Below are 11,572 nucleotides of genomic sequence, written 5' to 3'. Positions count from 1 at the left end.
GCCCACTTTTGGATGAGGTTGTTTGTTTTTTTCTTGTAAATTTGTTTAAGTTCCTTGTAGATTCTGGATATTAGCCCTTTGTCACAAGGATAGATTGCAAACATTTTCTCCCTATTCACTCTGATGATAGTTTCTTTTGCTGTGCAGAAGCTCTTTAGTTTAATTAGATCCCATTTGTCAATTTTGGCTTTTGTTGCCATTGCTTTTGGTATTTTAGTTATGAAGTCTTTGCCCAAAACCAGTTCCTACAAGTTAGGTCTTTCCAAATTTCCATGTGCTTGCCATCTGCTGCATCGCAGACCAGCTATGTAGTATGAAAACTTGCTCCGAAGCTGCACTCCTAACTGCACTAATTATTAAATCGCAATTATTTTGCACCAACTGAATAGCTCCTAGAGTGCTTCCTGGAGTCGGCAGTTTGCACCTACCCTGGGAGGCAGAGGGCAAATCACTCAGTGCTCCTCAGTGTGTTTTCCAGGCTCCTGATGGACTTGAGCAGGCTTCTATGGTATGACCATTCCTTGTTTCCTTTAACTTGACTCCATTCATTTGTTCAATGGTGTTTCCTGAACAAGAGAGGTTATAACTTTTCCTCCTTAAGCTTTGTGCCTTGAGACTCAAGTGCTGTCTAGAAGTAGCGGAATGCTTTGCCCAGAAACTCTGCTTCTCTTTTGGAAGATGACCCTGAACTCACTGATATCATAGAATTTACTCAAAACAATCATAAACGCTCACATAAGCTCTTTTATCATAAATTGAAAGCATACATAGGAGGTCTTGGTACTCAATGAACTGGGAATAGGGGATTTATAAATTAATAATCAAATGAGGATGTGCTCTGGTTCACAGTTCCTTATCTGAAATTCTTTGGGCCAGATGTACTTTGGAATTCAGAATGTTTTGAATATGTAGAGCTAATATTATGCATATGCTATATATTACATAATGCTCTGGAAGGGTCTAGGGCAACTCCCTATAATCAACCCATTAATTTTTCTGCAGGGAAACATAAATGTTCATATTAAGTGGGATAAATAAAGCCTAAATGGCCTCATGTAATGGCAGGTCAGGTTGTGCCTCCAAAGTGAGCTATGAAACAAATCTTTGGTTGTCAGAGCTTTTTGGATTTGAAGAATGTGAATAAGGTAATATGGACTTGTGTTAGGTGCTTTATGTGTTGTTTCATCTAGTCCTCATAGAAGTCCTGTGTTAAATATAAGGATATACGAATATGAGGAGCCTGAGGGTCAGAGTGGTTAAGTAGCTTTCCTAAGGTTCCACAGCAGAGCCAACACTCAAACTGTGGCCTGGCTCTAAACAGGCTTAATGTTGCATCGGTTTCCACTTTACTAAATTAGTAAAATGCTAAAACTTCAAGTTCCTTGCATGTGTTTGGCTTTTTGCCCATATTCTGCACTATTTTTTATTTTCTTTGGCATCCATGAGAAAGAATATGGTTGTATAGTGAACAATTTGCTCTCTGATGGATGGAGGGAAAGGCTCTCGCTGGCACCTTTGCAGAGCAGCGGACTGGCTTGGGGAGGGAGTAGGGTTGCAGTGCTGGAGAACAAAACAGTCAGCTCTGCAAATGTCAGATTTTCCAGTGGTTGGAGACTCCTGCAGCGCACTTGGTCCACACAGCTAGTCAACCTTGATGTTGTCTGCAAAATGATCCAACATCTCATTAACGTCTCTCACTTCCTTTTGCGCATTGTGCACTAACTTGTACTTCTGCTCCTTTGAATGGGGACATCAGAAGTCACTTGGCTTAATCAAGTTGTCAGCAGGCCAGGGAGGAACTGTTGGCTTTATTCTGTGCATTGTCTCAGGATGGGAATGAATTAAAATAGTTACATTTTAAAATTGTGCTTTCAAGGCAATCCATAAACCATGTTCCTTTTTTGCATCCTAATTATCCTTTTTCTCCTTTCCCTTATTTCTTTCCCTGTGCCAAATTATAACCCATTTATAGTCTAAAGTTTAGGGGTATACAATAGTTATATTTTAAAATTGTGCTTTCAAGGTAATTCATAAACCATGTTCCTTTTTTGCATCCTAATTATCCTTTTTCTCCTTTCCCTTATTTCTTTCCCTGTGCCAAATTATAACCCTATTTATAGTCTACAGTTTAGGGGTATACAATCTTTTTCTTCCCTGTTGTTTCTTTCTTGTAATGAAATTAGTAACTTAGCAAAAGCATGGACGAGAGCTCTTTTTATATACCTGTAAAAATATTGCAGGAAACAATAAACTTTGTAACATTTTAATGGACTAAATCTTTTATAGACTTTCAAGATTTGTTAGAAAAATTATTCATCTATAGGACTACATATACCAATATGTCATTCTTAAGGTGCTTTTAAAAGTCCCCCTTGGCTAATTTTTATGAAGGTAGATAGTAGATACACATATTCATGCGTTCACACACCCAGCCTTCCATCTGTCCATAATATTTATACACAATGATATGCACAAACCATATGTGTTTCATTCCATGAGTTTCGGTAAGTGCATGTATTTATGTAACTGAAACCTTTATCAAAATAGATTATTCCAGAAAATTATTTCATGTTGTTTCCCAGTCAATCTCCAGCTCATCTATCCCCAAAACACTTTTCTGATTTTTTGCATCGTAGATTAGTTTTACCTCTTCTAGAATTTCATATACATATGCATATATATATTCAACATATATCCATTCAGCATAATTTTGAGACTCATTTATGTTGTACATATCAGTAGTTGATTTTATATTGCTGAGTGGTATTTCATGTGTTTATATTGATGGACAACTGGACAGTTTCTAGGTTTTAGCTTTTATGAATGAAGCTGCTATGGGCATTGTTGTACAAGTCTTTCTGTAGACATGCGATAGTTGATATTTAGGGGAGAGGTTGTTGGGTCATAGGGTAGTGCATAATTAGTTTTATAAGAAGCTTTTCAAAAGTGCTTCTATATGAGAGTTTCAGTTGTTCTACATCCTTGCCAACACTTGCTGCTCTCAATCTTTTCATTTTTGGCCATACTGGTGGGTATGTAGGGGATCTCTGTAATTTTACATTGCATTTACCCGCTGATTAAGAATGTTAAACACTGTTTTATGTGTTTTTTTGGCCACTACTGTACCTACCTTTGTAATGTGTATGTTCAAAACTTTACTCATTAAAAACATAGGTTGCCTCTTTATTATTGAGTTGTAGGAGTTCTTTAAATATTCTGGAGTCATTGTTAGACCTATGTTTTGTGAATATTTTCTCCCAGTCTGTGGTGTCTTTGAATGAGCGAAAGTTTGAAATTTTGTCTAATTTGACAGAATAATATTAATTCTTTCTAAAAATGAATTTATCAAGTTCTTTTTCATTTTGGGTTATTGTTTTTGTGTCTTTTCTAGGAAACTCCTGCCTACCCCTAAATTGGGAATATGTTTTCTTCTAGCAGCTTTTTAGTTTTGGCTTTTACATTTAATTCTATTATCTATCTTAGATTAATTTTTACATAGATATGATATAGAGGTAAATATTCATTAAAAACATCTGGTTGTTCCAATAGCATTTATTGAAAACACTTTTCTTTTCCCTTGGTTTCTTTGGCACCTTTGTAAAAAAATCAAAGAACCATATAAATGAGGTATTTCTGGGCACCCTATTCTGCTTCCATTGAGTTAGTTGTGTGTCTCGATGTCAGTAACACTGTCTTGACTATTATAATTATATTATACATTTTAAGTCAGGTACTGAAACATCTCTACATTTTCTTTCTTTCTTTCCCCCAAAATTGCTTTGGCTAACTTAGGTTCTTTGTATTTCTCTGTATATTTTAGAATCAGCTTCAATTTTAAAAAAGCCTCTGGGATTATATTTAGGATTATATTTAATCTATAGATCAATTTTAGTAGAATTGACAACATTGAGCATTTAAATTTATGAATATGGTGTTAATATAGATACATCCATTTATTTAGGTCTCTTAAACTTTCTTTCAGCAACATATTGTTTTCTTTGTCTTTTTTTTTTTTTTTTTTTTTTTTTTGAGGCAGAGTCTCCCTCTGTCATTCAGGCTGGAGTGGAGTGGCGTGACCTTGGCTCACTGCAACCTCTGCTTCCCTGGTTCAAGCAATTCTCCTGCCTCAGACTCCTGAGTAGCTGGGATTACAAGTGCCTGCCACCACGCCCAGCTAATTTTTGTATTTTTAGTACAGATGGGGTTTCACTATGTTGGCCAGGCTCGTCTCAAACTCCTGAACTCAGGTGATCCACTTGCCTTGGCCACCCAAAATGCTGGGATTACAGGCGTAAGCCAGAGCACCCAGCCAGTTTTCAATATAGAGGTTTTACATGTCTTTTGTCAGTTTACTCCAAAGTATTTAGTGCCTTATGATATCATCTTAAGTGAAATTTTTAAGAAAATACACTTTCCAATTGTCTGGGCTGCAGTATGTAAAAATTACAGCTTTTAGCAGAATATAATCTTATTTTTATTAGAGAACTTATTTTTTAGAAGTATAGACATTGCAGATTGTATAGGCAGCCATGGATAAAATTTAGTCCTCCAAATAAAATTCTAGGCTGAAGTTTAACAAGAATTGGATGACAGCTGCACATAGCCTAAATTCACATGGCTGGGCTTTTTTTTTTTTTTTTTTTTTTTTTTTTCACCTCTAATGCAGTGCACCATTGCAGCCTTTTTTTCCCCCCAATGGCCTTCTCCACTATCAACTTTCTTCCCCAGAGGAGTGGTACATTATTTGCTACAATCAATGAACCTACATTGACACATTGTTATCACCCAAAGCCCAAATATTTTCTTTATGTTTCATTTTCTTCAGTTTGAGTATGATGTGCCTAAGTGTAGATTTTTTGACACATTTATCCCTCCTTGGTGTTCTCTGAACTTCTTGGATCTGTGGTTTGGTGTCTGACATTAATTTGGGAATACTTGTCATTTTTGCATCAAATATTTCTTCTGTTCCTTACTCTTTTTCTTCTCTTTGTATTCCCACTGTAACTTATCTACAGTTTTGGGATATTCTGTTCCAGTTTTTCCCCCCCTTTCTCTTTTCAGTTTGGGAAGTTTCTGTTGACATATCCTCAAGCTTAGACATTCTTTCCTCAGCTGTGTCTAGTCTACTAATGAGTCCATCAAAGGCATTCTTCCTTTCTGTTACATGTTTTTTATTTCTAGCATGTCTTTTTGATTCTTTCTTAGAATTTGTATCGCCTTGATTACATTGCCCATCTGTTTTTTTAATTTTTAATTTTTAATGGGTATATAGTAGGTATATATGTTTTTATATATATGCTTTCTATTACACGTTTTTTATTTCTAGCTTGTCTTTCTGATTCTTTCTTAGAATTTCTATCTCCTTGATTACATTGCCCATCTGTTTTTTTAAAAATTTTTAGTTTTTAATAGGTACATAGTAGGTATATATATTTATGGGGTTTATGAGAAATTTCGATACAGGCATACAAGGCATAATAATCACATCAGGGTAAATGGGTATCCATCGTCTCAAGCATTTATTATTTCTTTGCATTATAAACATTCCAATTATACTCTTTTAGTTATTTAAAAATATATAATAAATTATTGTTGACTGTAGACACTCTGTTGTGCTACCAAATACTAGATTTTTTTTTTTTTTGAAATAGAGTCTTGCTCTGTCGCCCAGGCTGGAGTGCAGTGGTGTGATCTTGGCTCACTGCAACCTCTGCCTCATGGGTTCAAGTGATTCTCCTGCCTCAGCCTCCTGAGTAGCTGGGACTACAAGCATGCATCAACATGCTCAGGTAATTTTTTGTATTTTTAGTAGAGATGGGGTTTTGCCATCTTGCCCAGGCTGGTCTCGAACTTCCAACCTCAAGCTATCCACCCACCCTGGCCTCTCAAAGTGCTGGAATTATAGGTGTGAGCCACCGCGCCTAGCCCCAAATACTAGATCTTATTTCTTCTATCTAACTATTTTTTTTGTACCCATTAGTCATCCCCACTTTCTTCCCCTCCACTGTGCCTAGGGTCTGGTAACCATCATTCTACTCTCTGTCTTCATGAGTTCAATTGTCTTAATTTTTAGCTTCTACAAATGAATGAGAACATGTGACATTTGTCTTTCTGTGCCTGGCTTATTTCACTTAACATAAAGACCTCCAGTTCCATCCATGTTGTGGCAAGTGGCAGCATCTTGTTCCTTTTTGTGGCTGAATAGTGCTCCATTGTGTATATGTGACCACATTTTCTTTATCCATTCATCTGTTGATAGACACTTATGTTGCTTCCAAATCTTGGCTGTTATGAATAGTGCTGCAAAACATGGGAGTGCAGATATTGCTTTGATATATTGATTTCCTTTTTTGGGGTATATACTTAGCAGTGAATTGCTGGATCATATGATAGCCCTATTTTTAGCTTTATGAGGAACCTCCAAACTGTTCTCCATAGTGGTTGTACTAATTTACATTCCCCCCAACAGTGTACGAGGATTCCCTTTTTTCCACATCCTCACCAACATTTGTTATTGCTTTTGGATATAAGCCATTTTAACTGAGGTGAGATGATATCTCTTTGTAGTTTTGATTTGCATTTCTTTGATGATCTGTGATGTTGAGCACCTTTTCAGATGTCTGTTTGCCATCTGTATGTCTTCTTTGGAGAAATGTCTGTTCAGATCTTTTGCCCATATTTAAGTTGGAGTATTAGAATTTTTTCCTGTAGAATTGTTTGAGCTCCTTATATATTCTGGTTATTAATCTCTTGTCAGATGGATAATTTGCAAATATTTTCTCCCATACTGTGGGTTGTCTCTTTTCTTTGTTGATTGTTTCTTCTTCTTCTTCTTCTTTTTTTTTTTTTTTTTTTTTTTTTGAGACAGAATCTTACTCCATTACCCAGGCTGGAGGGTAGTGGCATAATCTTAGCTTACTGCCACCTCCGCCTCCTGGGTTCAAGCGATTCTTGGGCCTCAGCCACCTGAATAGCTGGAATTACAGGTGCATACCACCACACCTGGCTAATTTTTGTATTTTTAATAGAGACAGGGTTTCACCATATTGGCCAGGCTGGTTTTGAACTCCTGATCTCAGGTGATCTGCCCATTTCGGCCTCCTAAAGTGCTGGGATTACTGTTGCGAGCCACCATGCCTAGTCTGTTGTTTCCTTTGCTATGCAGAAACTTTTTAACTTGACGTGATCCCATTTGTCTGTTTTTGCTTTGGTCGCCTGTGCTTGTGGGGTATTACTCAAGAAATCTTTGCCCAGATCAATGTCCTGGAGAGTTTCCTTGTTGTTTTCTTTTAGTAGTTTCATAGATTGAGGTCTTCTGCATACGGATATCCACTTACCCATCTGTTCTTACATTTGTCCATTAGAGCCCTTAGCATATTGGTCATAGTTATTTTAAATTCCTAGTGTAATAGCTCCAACACCCTTGTCGTATCTGAGTGTGCTCTGATGCTTGCTCTGTGTTTTCAAACTGTTTTTGCCTGTTAGTGTGCCTTGCACTTTTTTGTTGAAAGCCAGTCATGACATATCTAGTACTACTTCCATTGGGCCAGGCATGGTGGCTCACACCTGTCATCCCAGCACGCCTGACATCCCAGCTGAGGAGGGAGGATCACTTGAGGCTAGATGTTCAAGACCAGCCTGGGCAACAGAGTGCGGCCCCGTCTCTACAAAAACAAAACAAAATGAAACACCCCCACCCCCCACTTCCATTGGATGTTTCTGCTTCTGGGATTCTGCTTCAGTGAGTTGGAATTCTCTGCATCTTCCTCTCTCTCCAATGCTTGGGAAATGGTTTGCCCTGTGACTTCAAATCTCTGGCAGATCTAAGAAGGGTTGTTGATTTTCAGCCTGTCCAGCCTTTTTCTTGTTAGGATGGAGTGACAATTTTCAAAATCACTACATGCTGGATCAGCAAACAGAAACCTCTCAGTGTAATTTAAAACTACATTTATCTAATTATAAGTGAAGTTAAACACTTTTATATTTTTTATGTGTAAGGTGCCTTTGATTCTATCTTCTCTTAACTTTAGCCATTCATATCTTCTGCCAATTTAAAAACTGAATTGTTAGCTTTTTCCTTCTTGCTTTTTAAGAACTCTTCATGTCCTGGGGAGATTAGCTCTTCATCTGTGAAATGGGGTGTCTGTCCCCGCATTTTGCCACTTGTCTTTTGACTCTGCTTATGGTATGTTTTCACCGTACAAAAACTCTTACTTTTAAGAAGTCAATTTATCAATATTTACATGGTTTCTGGGCTGGGTGCAGTGACTCATGCTTGTAATCCCAGCACTTTGGGAGGCTGAGGCGGGTGGACTGCTTTTAGCTTAGCAATTTGAGACAAGCCTGGGCAACATGGTGAAACACCATCTCTGCAAAAAATACAAAAATTAGGTGGGCGTTGGTGGTTTGCACCTGTAGTCCCAGCTACTCAGGAGGCTGAGGATGGAGAATCACTTGAGCCTGAGAAGAGGAAGTTGGAGCGAGCCAAGATCTCACCACTGCACTCCAGCCTGGGCGACAGAGTGGGAACTCATCTTGAAACAAACAAACAAACAAACAACAAACAAAAAATGGTTTCTGGGTCCTGAGTCGGGCATGAATTCCAAAAGAGTTTGGAAATGCATAATGTTAAAGAGGAATTATTTTATTATTATTATTTAAAACACCATTTGCCATAATTGCTCTGTCTCCCAAGGGAGTGGCATACTTTCCCTCCAGAGCAGAGTTTTTGGCAACCCCTCCTTGCCCCTACTAATGAATCATTTAATGTGAAAAGACAGCCCTCAGAGGAACAACATAATGAGAAAAGAAACAATTTACTCTGCACAATGATAAAGAATGTGTAAGTTTCAAGGAGTACCTCCCTTAGGGCTTCAAGGGAGGAGTGGAGGGAGAGGAGGAGCAATGAGCAGTGTGGTGGGGCCAGCTGTAGAGGAGGGGCCCGGTGGAAAATCCTGGGGTGGGGCATTAAAAGGCACGGACGTGTGACTGACTTCCAGTTTTACATCGTCTGCTACTCTGTGCTGCAGGATAACTTTCTGCATTATTCCCAAACCATCATTAAGTATGCACTGGCACAGCAAACAAGAAGAAAATGGGATAAGGTATGGTCAAGAAAGCAGAAGAGGACAAATGTGGTGGCTCACCCTGTATTCCCAGCATTTTGGGAGGCCGAGGCTGGAAGATCGATTGAACCCAGGAGTTAGACACCAGCCTGGGCAACATAAAGAGAACGGGTCTCTACAAAGCTATAAAGAAAAGTTAGCTGGAGGTGGTGGTATATGCCTGTAGTCCCCGTTACTCGGGAGGCTGAGGCAGGAGGATTGCTTGAGCCAGGGGGTGGGGGATGGGGTTTGAGGCAGCAGTATGCTGTGATTGCGCCACTTCACTCCAGAAAGAAATAAAGCAGAAGAAAGCTAAAGTGGATTTCTAGCAAGGAAGATAAGAAAGTGCAGTTTGGGTCTGACTCAGGAGTAATTGTGAGACAATTCCTTTCCCCCAAATAGCCCAAAGCAGTTGTTTGCCACCTTAGCTGCACAAGAGGATCACCCAGGGGAGCACTTTGGAACCACAGATGCCTAGGATTTCACCAGGCCAATTAAATTCAATGCTTTTTGGGTGTGACCCAGGCATCAGGAGAGTTTTGAAAGTTCCCAGGTTATTCCAATGTACAGCCACAATTGAAAACCACTGTCTAGATCAGTGCTTCTCCAACTTTAACGTGCAAACAAATCACTGAAGGATACCGTTTAAATGCAAATTATGATTCAGTAGTAGGTAGGCCCGATATTTTGCATTTTTTAACAAACTTCCAGGTGATGCTGGTCTGATGACGACATTTTGAGTAGCAAGGGATAGAGGTAGCTGACATGTGGGTTCCACATATTGCCAAATTGGCATCCAGAAGGTTCTAATTTACACTTGTAGAGATTGCTACTTGTCCTTCTATATCTATCCTCCCTTCTCTCTTGGTAATAGAACTGCCTATTTTCAGTTACTCGCTTGGCTAGACAAACATTTTTAGCTTTCTTTAAAGCTGCATGGCCACGGAACTGAGCTGGGCCTCCTGGGGTGCAAGCGGAAGTTGCATCCTCAAGGAAGAAAGAGTGGCCTTTCCTCTCCCCTTCCCGCTTCCTGCTGGCTCAAATGCAGTCCTGGTGGTGTTGCTTGGGAGGCTGTCTTGAATCACAAAATAGAAGTTATATGCTGAAGGTGGAGGCAGCAGAGAGAAGTGTGTCTGGAATTGGTTCCTTCTGGTGGGTTCTTGGTCTCGCTGACTTCAGGAGTGAAGCCGCAGACCTCCACAGTGAGTGTTACAGCTCATAAAGGTATTGCGGACCCAAAGAGTGAGCAGCAGCAAGATTTAATGTGAAGAGCGAAAGAACAAAACTTCCACAGTGTGGAAGGGGACCCGAGTGGGTTGCTGCTGCTGGCTTGGGTGGCCAGCTTTTATTCCATTTGGCCCCGCCCACATCCTACTGATTGATCCATTTTACAGAGTGATTATTGGTGCATTTACAATGCTTTAGCTAGGCACAGAATGCTGATTGGTACGTTTTTACAGAGTGCTGATTGGTGTGTTTACAAACCTTTAGCTAGACAGAAAAGTTCTCCGAGTCCCCTGATCCAGAAGCCCTGCTGGCTTCACCTCTCAATCCCCCCTCTAAACAGGACACCCCAACTGCTGTTGGGAATTGGGCAATGACCGTTCTAGCTACTTCCTGCTGGATGGGGCAAAGAAGGGGACCTGCAGTTGTAGTATCCTCCAGAGGGGAACTCTTTAGGAGAGTGAAAGGGCCAGTGGGTTGGTCCAGGGGTGCTCAGTAGAAGTTGTTAGTTGAGCTCATTTGGGCTTCCATCTGTAAGACCATCTGTAGCTTGATGGCCTCGATCCTAGAGAAAATAAATTTGACAAGGAGGTTAAAAATACAGGGCCCAAAGGCAAATAACAGCAAGATGGCTGTCACAGGACCTAGAAAGGGGAGAAGCCATGTTGCCCAACTCCAGAGGTTGGTATAAGAGTTTGAAAGGCATTGTCTGATTTCAGAAGCCTTTTCCTGTAAATGCCGGGTGGCATCTCATACTATCCCTGACTGGTTAGTGTAAAAACAACACTCTTCCCCTAAGAAGGTGCAGAGTCCTCCTTTCTCAGCAGTGAGGAGGTCTAGGCCTTGGTGGTTTTGGAGAGTCACTGCTGCCAAAGAGTCTATTTGGGATTGTAGAGTAAGGATATATTTCGTTATTTCTTGCAAACTGTCTGAGAAATCCTTTAAGAGTGTTTGGTAGTAGGATAATACATGTTACACTGTTAACTTTTAGCAAACTTTACTTTAGTTGAAAACCTTGTAAGTTTGAGATTTTAATTTTTCTTTGCTATTAATAAAACCTCTTTCAGTCCATATTAACTTAGAATTGGTATAGATGGCTCCTTCCTGATTCTGTAAGTACTTTAAGGTTTGGCTGAGTGCAAACAACTTACACGTTTGAGCAGACCAATTATTAGGCAATTTTCCTAACTCTGCTTCTATAACAGTTTCTTTATCATTTACTGAATACCCATTTTGTCTTTTTT

This window comes from Pongo pygmaeus, chromosome 6 (assembly GCF_028885625.2).
Source record: "Pongo pygmaeus isolate AG05252 chromosome 6, NHGRI_mPonPyg2-v2.0_pri, whole genome shotgun sequence".
NCBI classification, from domain to species: Eukaryota; Metazoa; Chordata; class Mammalia; order Primates; family Hominidae; genus Pongo; species Pongo pygmaeus.
This window is presented reverse-complemented; position numbering follows the sequence as displayed.